This window comes from Miscanthus floridulus, unplaced genomic scaffold (assembly GCF_019320115.1).
Source record: "Miscanthus floridulus cultivar M001 unplaced genomic scaffold, ASM1932011v1 fs_590_3_4, whole genome shotgun sequence".
Lineage (NCBI taxonomy): Eukaryota > Viridiplantae > Streptophyta > Magnoliopsida > Poales > Poaceae > Miscanthus > Miscanthus floridulus.
Window position 1 is genome coordinate 21,807 of NW_027096987.1, and position 14,234 is coordinate 36,040.

Here is a 14,234-nt window from a genome sequence, read left to right on the forward strand (position 1 = left end):
ACTAGTCTCTTCAAATCAGCAACAAAAAACAACGCCATGAAACTCAATAGCTTGATGTTTCCCTAGTTGTTGTCATGTGTTAAAAAAAATTCCCCTAGTTGTCAAGTACATTCCTTTTCTTTTCTGCCAAAAATCCATGACTTTCAAGGTGTTAAGAATAAAAACAATTCAAAGTTTTATAATGCTAGGTTTGCAAGGACCAGTAATGACACCACATAAATATGATGTGATCTCTTGACTTTAAGAACAAACATTCAACATCTATCTATTTAGAGGCATTAATTCTTCACCCTCACCAGCCACATGGTAGTATTCAACCAGTTGACAATTGACATATATTAGTATCTGCAGATTTGATTTGGTCTGATAAATATAAGCCCCCATGTTCATGAATCCTCGCATTCTTTGTACAATATATAATCCTGCCGTCGGAAGGATTTATTTTTCTTGAGATCGAGTTTAAATTTCTCATCTGAGCGCACATCAACTCACAGTTATAATATCATCATTGAGTTCAAAAACAAAAAGTGCTTACGTTCCTGTCACACCATTATTTATTCCTGCCGAAAATGAACAAATCCCAATGTCAATGGAGATAGCACCTTGAATAGTTCAAAGTCTATATATGCTGCCATAGAAACCGAGAGTCAGTTTCCAGTTTGCCTACTGGCATCATTGGTTGTTAGGCTACTGCCGTGTTGACAAAATCTACTGTCAGTTGATTGCTACGGTCACTTTTTTTTTGCAGATTGCTGCGAGCCTGCGACGATACACAATTTTCGACTGGAACTGAGTTTCAATTTGATTTTATCAAGCTTAAATTTTTGCTATATAGCTTAAATTTGATTGTAACAATTTTTAAAGGAAACACGAAGTGATTAAATTAACGGAACACATTTATTTGAGTTATTAGACCAACTAGGCTTACTGTTTGGCCACTATTGTTATATAGATTATGTATTTTTCAGCCAGTAACGCAGAAGAAATATTTCTTTTATATTCTCTGAACAAGCATGGTCTTCAGAAAGGAAGGCGAGGATATAAAGCAATGGCTCTGACCAATAATCATTAGTTTTCCCCAGTCATGCTTCAGGTGCATTCCTATTTCTTTTTTCACAAAAAAGTCAATCAGTTCCAAAATTGGCCGCATCCAAGGAGGTCAATGACAAGAAGAGAGTCTGAGTAGCAGACATATAATTATCTTATGTTATGTTAAATATAATGACAGTGAAAGTTGTGCTTAATTATCATGCCTGTTCATTGCCTGCTAATTATCATGCCTGTTAATTATTAGTTCCATGTTCTTATGGGATGAACGCCGCCGAGGCACTGCCAGGTTCCAATCCCGGAGTTAGGGAACGAGCCGGGGATTCTAGGTCTACGCGATAACAAAGCTGTATCATACGGCGGTTTCCAGATACAAACCAATACTCCATCAGCGGCAAGGACTAGCCGCGGACCTTGAGACCAAGAATGACGCAACACCTCGCAAAACTTCCCCCTCAGTGAGGTGCTCTACCTTCCATCTTACAACCCTCACGTTCAAGGGATGCAGATCTGCTTCTTAACCGCCAGAGCTGCAAGATGGAATCTAAAGCACCCAATCTCGAAGGACTCCTCAAAGGATGGAGAAGTAGCACCTCGCAAAACTTGCACCAACATCTCAGTGAGGTGGTTTATCTTCCATCTTTGTACCTCTGAGGGTTTATCTTCCATCTTTGTACCTCTGGTTTATCTGCATCTTGATCCTCAAAGGTACAAAGATGAAATCTAAAGCACCCAATCTTGAAGAACGAGCACCTCGCAAAACTTCACCCTCAAGTGAGGTGCTCTACCTTCCATCTTGCAACCCTCACGGTCAAGGGATGTATATATGCTTTTTGACCATGAGGTCTAAGATGAAATCTAAAGCACCAAATCTTGAAGAACGAGCACCTCTCAGGTGTTTTGTATTCCATAATCTTGCTACCTAAGGGTCGAAGGATGCAGATCTGCATCTCGACCCTCAAAGGCAACAAGATTATGAATATATAAAGCAACCAATCTTGAAGGCCCGCACCAACATCTTGACATCGAGTTTAAATTTCTCATCTGAGCGCACATCAACTCACAGTTATAATATCATCATTGAGTATCTGAGTTCAATAACAAAAAAGCGCTTACGTTCCTGTCACTCAGTTATTTATTCCTGCCGGAAATGAACAAACCCCAATGTCAATGGAGATAGCATCTTGAATAGTTCAAAGTCTGCATATGCTGCGATAGAAAACCGAGAGTCAATTTCCAGTTTACCTACTGGCATCATTGGTTGTTACTAAGGGCTGTTGTCGTCTTGACAAAATCTCGTCAAACTCTCCTACTCACATGTTTTTTTTTTGCCAGATTGCTGCGACACTACTTGCAATCTTATCTTCAAATTTGATTTTATCACGCTTAATTTTGTATAGCACGGGTGATTAAACTGACAAAATATTGTTTTTTATCAAGCTTAATTTTGTATAGCACGAGGTGATTAAACAATTTTTAAATGAAACACGAGGTGATTAAAATGACGAAACACATTTATTTGAGTTAGACTAACCGGAGGCTTACTGTTTGGCCACTATGTTATATAGATATAGCTTATGTAATTTTCAGCCAGCAAGGCAGAAGAAATATTGATTTTATTATTCTCTGAAGATGCATGGTACTCAGAAACCAAGGCGAGGATAGGAAGAAATGGCTCTGACCAATAATCATTAGGAGTCAAAAGCTCAAAACCAGCAGATGGAACCTTGTTAACGTAACTTTTCCCCAGTCATGCTTCAGGTGCATTCCTCTTTCTTTTTTCACAAAAAGTCAATCAGTTCCAAAATATATATTAAAACCCCCCAAAGCTCTGATGTACTTCCATTTGTCAACGTTTTCAAGGCTGAATGTTGACCTCAAGAAAACACAAACAATCTCTCAATTTCTGGTTTCACCGCCTCAAGTCAAGCGCAGTGTTGCAGCAAGAGAAGCATGGCAAAAACTGTTTCCTGGCTCTGTCCTGTTAGAAATTTAGGCATTTTCATTATCAGTTTAATTTAGAAATATAACATCAGCAGGTTTGTGACAGCATATATGTGTATGTGTATATTTCTTATGAACACTACAGCATGCATATATGACATACTCATTGAAAAAGTAAGAATACAAAATACAGTAATCACAGAGATTAGACTGTACCCAGCGGAGGGCCCCATACCGAGGGCATCGGAGGCTCCATTCGCACTAGTCGACATAGTGCGTTGCTCGAAGTCGCGGACCATAGTCGATGCAGAAAGATGTTCGCAGTGCAGTCCCACGAACGGATCACCGGGAAGAAGACGCCTTGATGTTCCAGGGAGAAGATGGATCCTAGAACGATCTCCAGCAGGAAGAAGATGGACGAGCAGTCGCGGATCGCTCCCTAAAAACCTAATCGCCGCTCACCCCGTGCAGGATTCTCATGCGGACGTGGGTTCCGGAGGCACCTGCTCTCCCGCTCCTCCGTGCGCGCAGAGGTACAGGACGGGGAAGTCAGAAGGCTGCTGATCAGTGGTTCTCTCGGGAGTGGTTGCGGGAGAGAGGATCTGGACTGACGGAAGACAGGATATATGGCCAGCGGAGGGTAAGGAGACGAAGGCAGCGGAGAATCCCAGGAGACGGGAAGCAGAAGCGGAAGGGACGGTAACCTCCACCATCAAGGGAGTAACTCCCGTGATTATATGGATTAAGTGGCAAAAGACTAGCCACGCCCGCCCGCTCGCCGCCTGCCTGCCAGCCAGCCACGCCACGGCCTCGGCCCGGCCTAGCCGGCGGCGCGCGCGCGCGGCACGCCTTTAGCCTTTTCTCAGCTTCTCAATTTAGATGAATAATTTCCAACCATATAAGCTAAGTCAGCGTTCAGTCAAAATCCCGTATGGTATTAAGCCATTCAACACTTAATGTTATGTACCATAGAGTTTATTTGATTTATTAAATATTATATGGGTCAAGCCCATATTATATCCAACAATCCCCACCAAACTCTAGGGTTTGTAACAAAGTAGTCTTAGAACCACATTTCTTTTATATACCAGTGTTTCGATGGAGACTGTTAAGTTGAACATCCATCTAAAACAATAGTTTCACTCAGTCACAACTGAACAATGGACTAAGCCTTGAATTGACAGTTTTGTGTGAGGTGAATGTCACTAAAGTCTTTAGCTGATACTGGGCAGCAAAAGACATCCCATCTATTTGAAGCATATAAGTCATACTTCAGTGCCTTTCATGAGTATTTAGAGATCACCCAAATCTCATAGACTATGACTAGCAGTCTGACTCATATAGGTGTGTTCCTCAAAAGATGTTCTGTAGGACAATATCTTTGCTTTGACAAGCCACTTGGAGCACATTAAGGCAAAAAACCAGCCTGCCTTACAGAAAGGAAAGATGTGCATCAGATATGAGTCTTACTAAGGATCTTTCCTCACAATTTACTACTAGCTTGTTTCACCGTCCTACTTCACGGGATCTCCGATCATATAGAACATGTTTTCACTATAGTAAATTTCAAGTGGGTCTCAAACCCATCTCTCTCGATGCACTTTCTATCACGTTGCGTGATAAACCCTTAGTGAACTGATCTGCCAGATTGTTAGACGTGTGGACATAGTCCAACGCTATTACTCCAGAGTTTTTCAATTTTCTGACAGATTTTAGTCATCGCTTAACATGCCTTGTGGACTTCATGTTATTCTTAGAACTGTTAACCTTTATAATCACAGTCTGGTTATCGCAGTTCATAGAAATAGCCGGTATGGGTTTTCAACAACCGGTAAATCCATAAGGAGATCACGAAGCCACTCAGCCTCCGATCCAGCAGTGTCTAATGCTGTGAGTTCTGCTTCCATTGTAGACTTCGTTAAGATAGTCTGCTTGCAAGACATCTAGGAAACAGCGCCACCTCCAAGCGAAAACACATATCCACTTGTGGCATAAAGCTCATCAGCATCAGAAATCCAGTTGGCATCACAGTAGCCTTCTAGCACTTTTGGATGTCCGGTATAACAAATACCATAGCTCGTAGTACCTTTTAGATAGCGCATCACTCTCTCAAGAGCACGCCAGTGATCATCTCCCGGGTTTGACACAAACCGACTCAGCTTGCACACAGCAAATGAGATGTCAGGCCTTGTTGCACTAGCAAGATACATGAGCGAACCAATGATCTGGGAATATCTCAACTGATCCCTTGCTATTCTCCGATTTTCCTCAATAGCACACTAGGGTCATAAGGTGTAGGAGCAGATGTACAGTCACTAAACCCAAAGCGACTCAGTACCTTTTTCACGTAGTGGGTTTGTAACAGAGTTACCCCACCATCACCTTCTCTTTGAAGCTTGATATTAAGAATAACATCAGCCTCTCCCAAATCTTTCATCTCAAAATTTTTAGATAAAAATTCCTTCACCTCCTCAATCACTTTGAGGCTAGATCCAAAGATCAGTATGTCATCAACATATAAGCACAAAATGACTCCTTCACCCCCACCATACCGATAGTACACACATTTGTCAGCTTCGTTCACAACAAAGCCAGCAGATGTTAAAGTTCTATCGAACTTCTCATGCCATTGCTTAGGGGCTTGTTTTAGGCCGTATAATGACTTTAATAATTTACACACCTTGCCTTCTTGACCTTTTGCTACAAACCCATTAGGCTGATCCATATATATCTCCTCCTCCAACTCTCCATTTAGGAAAGCTGTCTTAACGTCCATTTGATGAACGATGAGACCATAAGAGGCTGCCAGGTGAAAGCATCTAGGCCCATAGTAGGGTTTTGGTGATTAATGACAATACAAGATTACTATAACTAATGTGTGTTTTGCAGAGGCAATTAAGTTAGGTCATGGTAATGGAAATCGATCGGGCAATCAAAGTGGTCATGCCCCTACGATGGAAATCGTTTCAGTTTTCAAAGGATGGATGACAAGGTTAAGGATGGACTAGTTCTAAGTGTCGATTGGAGTTGAAGAGACACTTAGAGTAGTTTAGAACTTTATTTTTCCTTTGGCCGTACTATTAAGGGGGGTATGGATGGGTAGCTTGACCTAGGTGAGTCTAGTGAGCTAGGTGTGGTGCACACTTGTTAAAACTAGCGCTAGGTAGCTCCTACATATGCCTAAGATCCAATGGAGCAAACTTCATTCACATATGATCGAGAGTTGGAAGTGAATGGAGGGTCAAATGCTGACCGGATGCTGGCTCTGGTCGGACCGGACGCTGGCCACCGGGTCCGGTCAGTTTATTTGATCAAGGAGATTGCGTCTGGGGCGACCGAACGCTGAGAGGCAGCGTCCGATCGACTCCAGTAAGGTTCTAGTGAGGGTAAAATGCGACCGGACGCGTCCGGTCAACACTTAATCACTGGTGTGCGGGTTGAATTGACCGGAGCATCCGGTCAACATGACCAAAGCGTCCGATCACCCCGCAGAGGCACATAACGGTTCGTTTTTTAGCCCATGTTATAAATAGAGCCTCCACTCATGTGTGGGGGTACTTTTGCTCATTCCAACAGCTGAGAAACACCTTAGAGAGTGCCAAGAAGAGCAAGGTCCTAGTGAGGTGATTGAGATTTGAGAATCCCAAAGAGAGCCCTCATTAGTGAAGATCAAGAGTAGCAAAGTGTGCATCCACCTTCTCATTAGGCTTGTCGTGGTCAAGTGAGAGTTCGTGCTTGTTACTCTTGGTGATTGCCATCATGTAGACGGCTTGGTGGTCATTGGGAGCTTGGTGATCATCCAGAGAGCTTGTGGATGACCCAACTCACATTGTGAGCGATTGTGGGTGATTCACCGTGACGGAGTGTCAAAGAATCAACCCGTAGAGAGCACTTGATCCTTGCACGGATCAAGGGGGAGCTACACCCTTGTGCGGGTGCTCCAACGAGGACTAGTGGGGAGTGGCGACTCTCCGATACCTCGACAAAACATCGCCATGTTTCCTCTCCTCTCTTTACTTTGTGCATTTACTTTGAACATTTACTTTGAGAAATTCAATACTTGTCTTTACATTCATAGAATTGCCATGCTAGAGTAGGATTGGAATTTAGGTTGCAAGTCTTTTGTGCGGTAGAACACTTAGAAACACTTTCTAGGCACAAGGGGTTAATTGGGCTAACCGTAGGATTTAATTATTGCAAAGAAATTTAGAATTAGCCCAATTCACCCCCCCTCTTGGGCATCTTGATCCTTTCAATTGGTATCGGAGCCTCGTGCTCATGTTTTTAAGCTTAATCGCTTAGAGCAAGATGTCTCACGGGGATGGACCTCCTCCTATCTTTGAGGGGGATGATTTTCCTTATTGGAAAATCCGCATGGAGGCGTATCTAGAAGCTCTAGATGTTGGTATACTTAGAGCCGCCTCACAAGGCTTCCCAAAACCTTGGGATGCTACTAACCTACAAGGCAATGAAGTGAACTATGAGAAGTGGAATGCAAAGGCTCGAAACACCATCTTTAGAGGCCTTTGCAAAGATGTGTTCAATCACGGGAGGAACCACAAAGATGCCCATGCACTATGGTCGGATGTTTGTGCGCTCCATGAGGGAACCAAGAGTTAGCGTGAGGAACGCTATCATCTTGTCATGAAAAGCTTAACTCCTTTGAGATGCTTCCCAAAGAAAGTGCTAATGATATGTATTCACGTTTGAATGTTCTTGTAGAGGAAGTCAATGGGCTTGGACTCACTCAAATGCAACCATCCAATGTTGTAAGAAAGATCTTGAGTGTCCTCCCCATTGACAAATATGGGCATATTGTGACCGTGCTTTATCAAGGTGATCTTTCCACCGCTACACCGACACAAATCTTGGGAAAGATCAATGCACATGAGATATACATGCACATCACACCACAAGATGGCTCATCCTCTACTAAGAAGAAAGAAAAAGATTTAGCATTCAAGGCTAGTCAAGATAAGGGCAAAGCAAGGCTTGAGTATGAGAGCTCAAGTGATGAAGAAGATGACGGTGAAAATCTTGCTCTCATGGTAAGAAAAGCCACCAAGATGCTAAAGAAGCTAAACAAGAGTGGCATCAAGTTTGATGGCAAGAAGAAGAAGTTCTTCACAAGCTCTAGAAGAAAGCCAATCTCCAAAATGGATTACTTCAATTGTGGTGAACTTGGTCATCTAGCACATCAATGCACCAAGCCCAAGAAAGACAAGTTCAAGAACAAGAACAAGGGTAAGAAAGATGACTCAAGCAATGAAGAAGAAGAAGAGAAGAAGAAGAACAAGTCATACAAAAAGAGAGATGGCAAGAAGAACGACTTCCACAAGAAGAAGAAGAGTGGAAAGGCTTACATTGTCGGTGATTGGCTCACGGACATTGATTCATCTAGTGGATCATCCGATGATGATAGTGACAATGAGAAGGTGGCCGCAATTGTGATTGACTCTTCATCATCTTCACCGCCTTCACCGCCATCATCCTCTACACACCTATGCCTTATGGCCAAGGGTGAACGCAAGGTATCAAATAATGATGATAGTAGTGATGATGAGCATGCTAGTGATGATAGTGATAGTGATGAAGATGAATATGAATCACCTTCTTATGATGATCTTGTTAAAATACTAAATCAATACACTAAGATCATTAGAAAGAGTAGAGCAAAAAAATGAAAAGCTAGATGCTAAGAATGATTCGCTTTTAGCAAAATGTGATGAAATTGAAAAGGGCTAATGTTGAGCTTAGAGAAGCAAATGATGCTATGTCATCCAAACTCAAGGAGCTCAAATCTTCTAAGAAAGAGCTTAAAGATAAACATGATAAACTTGAGTGGGTGCACAAAGAGCTCATCACTAGCCACAACAAGCTAAAAGATGAATATATTACTCTCAAGATTAATCATGACAATCTTGTTATTGCTCAAGAATTTTTACCCAATGAGCCACATGATGCTACTAACAATGTTGTTAAGATTGATATAGCTACATCGTGTGATGATTTAATTGATGAGAGCATTGAGCAAGGATCTAGTGGCAAAGGCAAGCAAGTGGTTGAGTGCAATGACTATGATGAGTATGTCAAGCTCAAGCATGACAATGAAAAACTCAAGAAAGAGTTTGAAGAATTCAAAATCCACAACACCATTGTGCTAGAAACCCTTGATCATGATGGTGACTTGGTCCTTGAGAATGAGAAGCTAAAATAAGAAAACAAGAAGCTCAAGGAAGAGAGGAACAAGGTTACACTCAAGGAAGATAAAAGTAGTGATGTACTCAAGGAAGAGAACAAGAAGCTCAAGTTGGAAAAAGAATATCTCAAGATTGGATTGAGCAAGTTCACAAGAGGCAAGCACCTTCAAAGTGAGCTCTTAATGAACACCATCATGAAGATGGATAGAAGTGGCATTGTATATGTGGCAAATATAGAGAAGAAGAAGGCTCAAGCTCAACAACAACAATCAAAGCCAAAGCCAAAGCCAAAGAGATGCTTTGAGTGTGGACAAGAAGGTCACTTTGCTCATGAGTGCCAAACTCCACCACCACAACCCTTGCCCAAGCATGCTAGACCCTTTGATTTCAATGCTCACTACATGCTTAGAAAGGATTCTAGTGGAAAGATGAAAGTGATGTTCTTAGGACCTCCAAATAAGAATAGGCCTAAGAAAATTTGGGTTGCAAAGTCACTTATTGAGAAGGTGAAGGGCCCTCAACAAGTTTGGGTTCCTAAAGCTTGATCTCTTGTGTGTAGGTGAACTACAAGACCGGTGGAAGTCATTGGGTTATTGATAGTGGTTGTACACAACATATGACCGGTGATCCTCGTATGTTCACCTCACTAGATGAAGAAGTAGATGGACAAGAAAAAATCACATTTGGGGATAATTCAAAGGGCAAGGTTAAAGGATTGGGCAAAGTGGCAATATCCAATGATCATTCAATCTCCAATGTGCTATATGTTGCTTCATTGAGCTTCAACTTGCTATCTGTTGGACAATTGTGTGATCTTGGCTTCTAATGCTTGTTTACCGAGAAGGAAGTTGTTGTATCTAAGAAGGATGATGAACAAGTGATATTCAAAGGATTTAGATACAACAACCTATATCTAGTGGACTTCACCTCCAAAGATGCAAACTTGAAGACTTGCCTATTCACCAAAACAACACTTGGGTGGCTATGACATAGAAGACTTGCTCATGTTGGGATGAGCTCACTCAAGAAGCTTATGAAGAATGATTTGGTGAGAGGGTTGAAGGATGTGAAGTTTGAGAAGGACAAGCTTTGTAGTGCATGTCAAGCCAGTAAGCAAGTTGCAAATACTCATCCAACAAAAGCTTTCATGTCAACCGCAAGAGTGCTAGAACTCCTTCTCATGGATTTATTTGGACCAACAACAGACAAGAGTTTGGGAGGAAATCTTTATTGTCTTGTGATTGTTGATGATTATTCAAGGTATACATGGGTATTCTTCCTTCATGACAAATCCAAAGTTGCATCTTGCTTTAAGAAGTTTGCCAAGAGAGCACAAAATGAATTTGAAGTAAAGCTCAAGAAGATAAGAAGTGACAATGGGAAGGAATTTGACAACACAAACATTGAAGCTTATTGTGATGAAGTTGGGATCAAGCATGAAGTCTCCGCAACTTATACTCCTCAACAAAATGGTGTAGTTGAGTGGAAGAACCGGACTTTGATCACTCTTGCAAGGACAATGCTAGATGAGTACAACACCCCTAAAGCTCTTTGGGCAGAAGCAATCAACACCGCATGTTATGCATCCAACCGCCTATTCCTCCAAAAGTTCCTTGGCAAGACACCTTATGAGTTGCTCAATGGGAAGAAGCCGAACATCTCCTTCTTTAGGGTGTTTGGTTGCAAATGCTACATCTACAAGAAGCGGCAACACTTAGGGAAGTTTCAAAGACGTTGTGATATTGGTTTTCTTGTCGGTTACTCATCAAAGTCCAAAGCATATAGAGTATTTAATCATGCCACCGGCTTGGTTGAAGAAACATATGATGTGGAATTTGATGAATCTAATGGCTCCCAAGGAGCACATGAGAATCTTGATGATGTAGGTGATGAACCATTGAGGGAGGCTATGAAGAATATTCCGGTGGGAGACATCAAGCCAAAAGATGATGAAGATGATGTACAAGTCATTGATCAACCTTCTTCATCAAATGTGCCACAAGATGGTGAAAAAGATGGGAGAGTAGAAAATGAAGATACTCATATCTCCCATGAGCAAATGGTGGTACAAGCACAAGATGTTGATGCTCCACAACCTTCTCCTCAAGTGGTCAATAGAAGAAATACACCTCTCCTACAAGATCATCCACAAGATCTCATCATAGGGAGTCCATCAAAGGGTGTAATAACTCGATCTCAAAAACTTGCTTCATTTATTGCTCATCACTCTTTTGTCTCTTGCTATGAGCCTACCAAGGTAGAAGAAGCTCTAAAAGATCTGGATTGGATCAATGCCATACATGAAGAGTTGAATAACTTCACTCGCAATGAAGTGTGGACTCTTGAAGAGCGGCCAAAAGGAGCAAGAGTCATTGGAACAAAGTGGGTGTTCCAAAACAAGCAAGATGATCAAGGTGTTGTTGTGAGGAACAAGGCAAGACTAGTTGCAAAGGGGTTCTCTCAAGTTGAAGGTTTGGATTTTGGAGAGACTTTTGCACCGGTTGCCAGATTAGAAGGCATTCGTATCCTCCTTGCATATGCATCACATCATGAAATGATATTATATCAAATGGATGTGAAAAGTGCATTTTAAATGGCTTTATTAATGAACTAGTCTATGTTGATCAACCTCCCGGGTTTGAAGACCCTATATATCCTAATCATGTTTATAGGTTGTCCAAGGCATTATATGGGCTTAAGCAAGCCCCAAGAGCTTGGTATGAGCGCCTTCGGGACTTCCTCATTGAGAAGGGCTTCACCATTGGGAAGGTCGATACCACACTATTCACCAAGAAGCTTGATGGGCATATCTTCATTTGTCAAGTATATGTTGATGATATCATCTTTGGATCATCAAATGAAGACTCTTGCAAAGAATTTGGTAAATTGATGTCGAAGGAGTTTGAGATGTCCATGATTGGTGAGCTTACATTCTTTCTTGGTTTTCAAGTCAAGCAAATGAGAGAAGGGATCTTCATCTCTCAAGAGAAATATACAAAAGATCTTCTCAAGAGATTCAAGATGGATGAATGTAAGCCAATCAAGACACCAATGCCAACCAATGGACATCTCGACCTAGATGAGGGAGGTAACAAGGTTGATCAAACTCTCTACCATTCTATGATTGGTAGCTTGTTATATTTAACCGCATCTAGGCCCGACATCATGTTTAGTGTGTGTATGTGTGCTAGATTTCAAGCTAAACCTAAGGAATCATATTTAATTGCCATAAAAGAATCCTTAGGTATCTTAAGCACACACCAAGCATTGGCCTTTGGTATCCCAAAGGAGCTATATTTGAATTAGTTGGCTATTCCAATTTGGATTATGCCGGTTGCAAAGTTGATAGAAAAAGCACATCCGGAGGGTACCATTTGCTTGGTAGATCACTTGTGTCTTGGTCCTCCAAGAAACAAAATAGTGTGGCTTTGTCCACTGCCGACGTGGAATATATTGCCGCGGGTGCTTGTTGTGCACAAATACTTTACATGAAACAAACTTTGCTAGACTATGGTGTAGTTCTAGAAAAAGTACCTCTCTTGTGCGACAATGAAAGTTCGGTAAAACTTGCAAATAATCCGGTTCAACACTCTCGCACCAAGCACATAGATATCTGCCATCACTTTCTTAGAGATCATGTTGCTAAAAATGATATATCACTAGAAGGTGTAAGGATCGAGGATCAATTGGTGGATATCTTCACTAAACCGCTAGATGAGGCAACATTTTATAGATTGCGGAATGAACTAAATGTGCTTGATTTTAGTAACTTCACTAAAAATTGAGCTTGTGTTGTCCCTTGCATTGCATTGTAATATACAACATGTTTAATGCTTTATATTGCATAGAGGGCTTGTCTAACATGGTTAAGATAACCGCCGAAAAGCATGTGAAGAAGCTTAACCTTGGATCAAATTTGACAAGCAACTAGATTTACATTCAAGTATTGCATATGCATGAATGTTGTTTTGTCATTTGTCTTCAAATCACCCTCTTTTCGCCTATTTTCTTAAAAAGAATTATAGCCTAAGGCAAAATATTTTGAAAAACTTAAGGGTTTGAGAGAGGTCACTCACATCAGTCCCAATTGGTGTTTATTTGGATCTTATTGGAGTTGGGACTTGATTGGGAACAGGCAGCGCGAAGGACTTTGAAGATTTGCTGAAGAAGGAGTGACCGGACGCTGCACCAGACTCTGATGTCCAGCATCCAGTCGGTTCATAGGAGGTGAACCTACTGTCGAAGGAGTGATCGGACGCTGAAACCGTGTTTTTGCAGCGTCCGGTCAGGAGGAGCTTCAGTGTCCAGTCGATCATGAAGACATCAAGGCTAGGTGATCAGACTCTGGCTGTGTCCGGTCGGTGTCCACCGGATGTGTCCAGTCGTGATTCCAGAGGATTTGGACCTCTCTGGGATCGATCGGATGCTGGGTGGTAGCGTCCGATCGCTACCCACCGGAGCGTCCGGTCAGTAGTTTTCGTGAGGCTTCAAAACTCTTTCTTCGTTTCCTTTTCTGATCCACTGGGGGCCACCTTATTTAATCAAAGTGACGGGGCTTTGACCTAATTTATCCACCATCATCACCGCCATAGCCCCTACCCATGCTCGCCTCTGCCCAGCTGCCAAGCTTGCCTCCGCCGTCGCAGTCCAGTGCCGTGCTCCATGGTCCCGAGCGCTACCACGCCGTGCTTCCCCATGCTCCCAAGCCGCCTATCTGCGCCGCCGTAGCTCACCTCCTCCCGCACTAGCACCGCTGTGCCATGCCATCCCGAGCCCACGTGGCACCAAGCTGCCTCTCCCGCGCCGTGGCCTACGCCGCCGTGGTCCAGAGCCGCCCCTCAGCCATCCAGCGCTAGAAAGGCCTTGTCCTATCGCCGTTCTACCCTAACCCACATTGCTTTGTCCATAACCTAAATCGATTTCAAAGCATTGTTCTCAATTGCATTCAGGGCTATCGCTTCACTGCAAACCCTAACCCTAGATTCAGTTGTTCCCCGTGGATTGCTTCTCTTCTTTTTGGATCACCGGTTCGTCAGGTAGCAT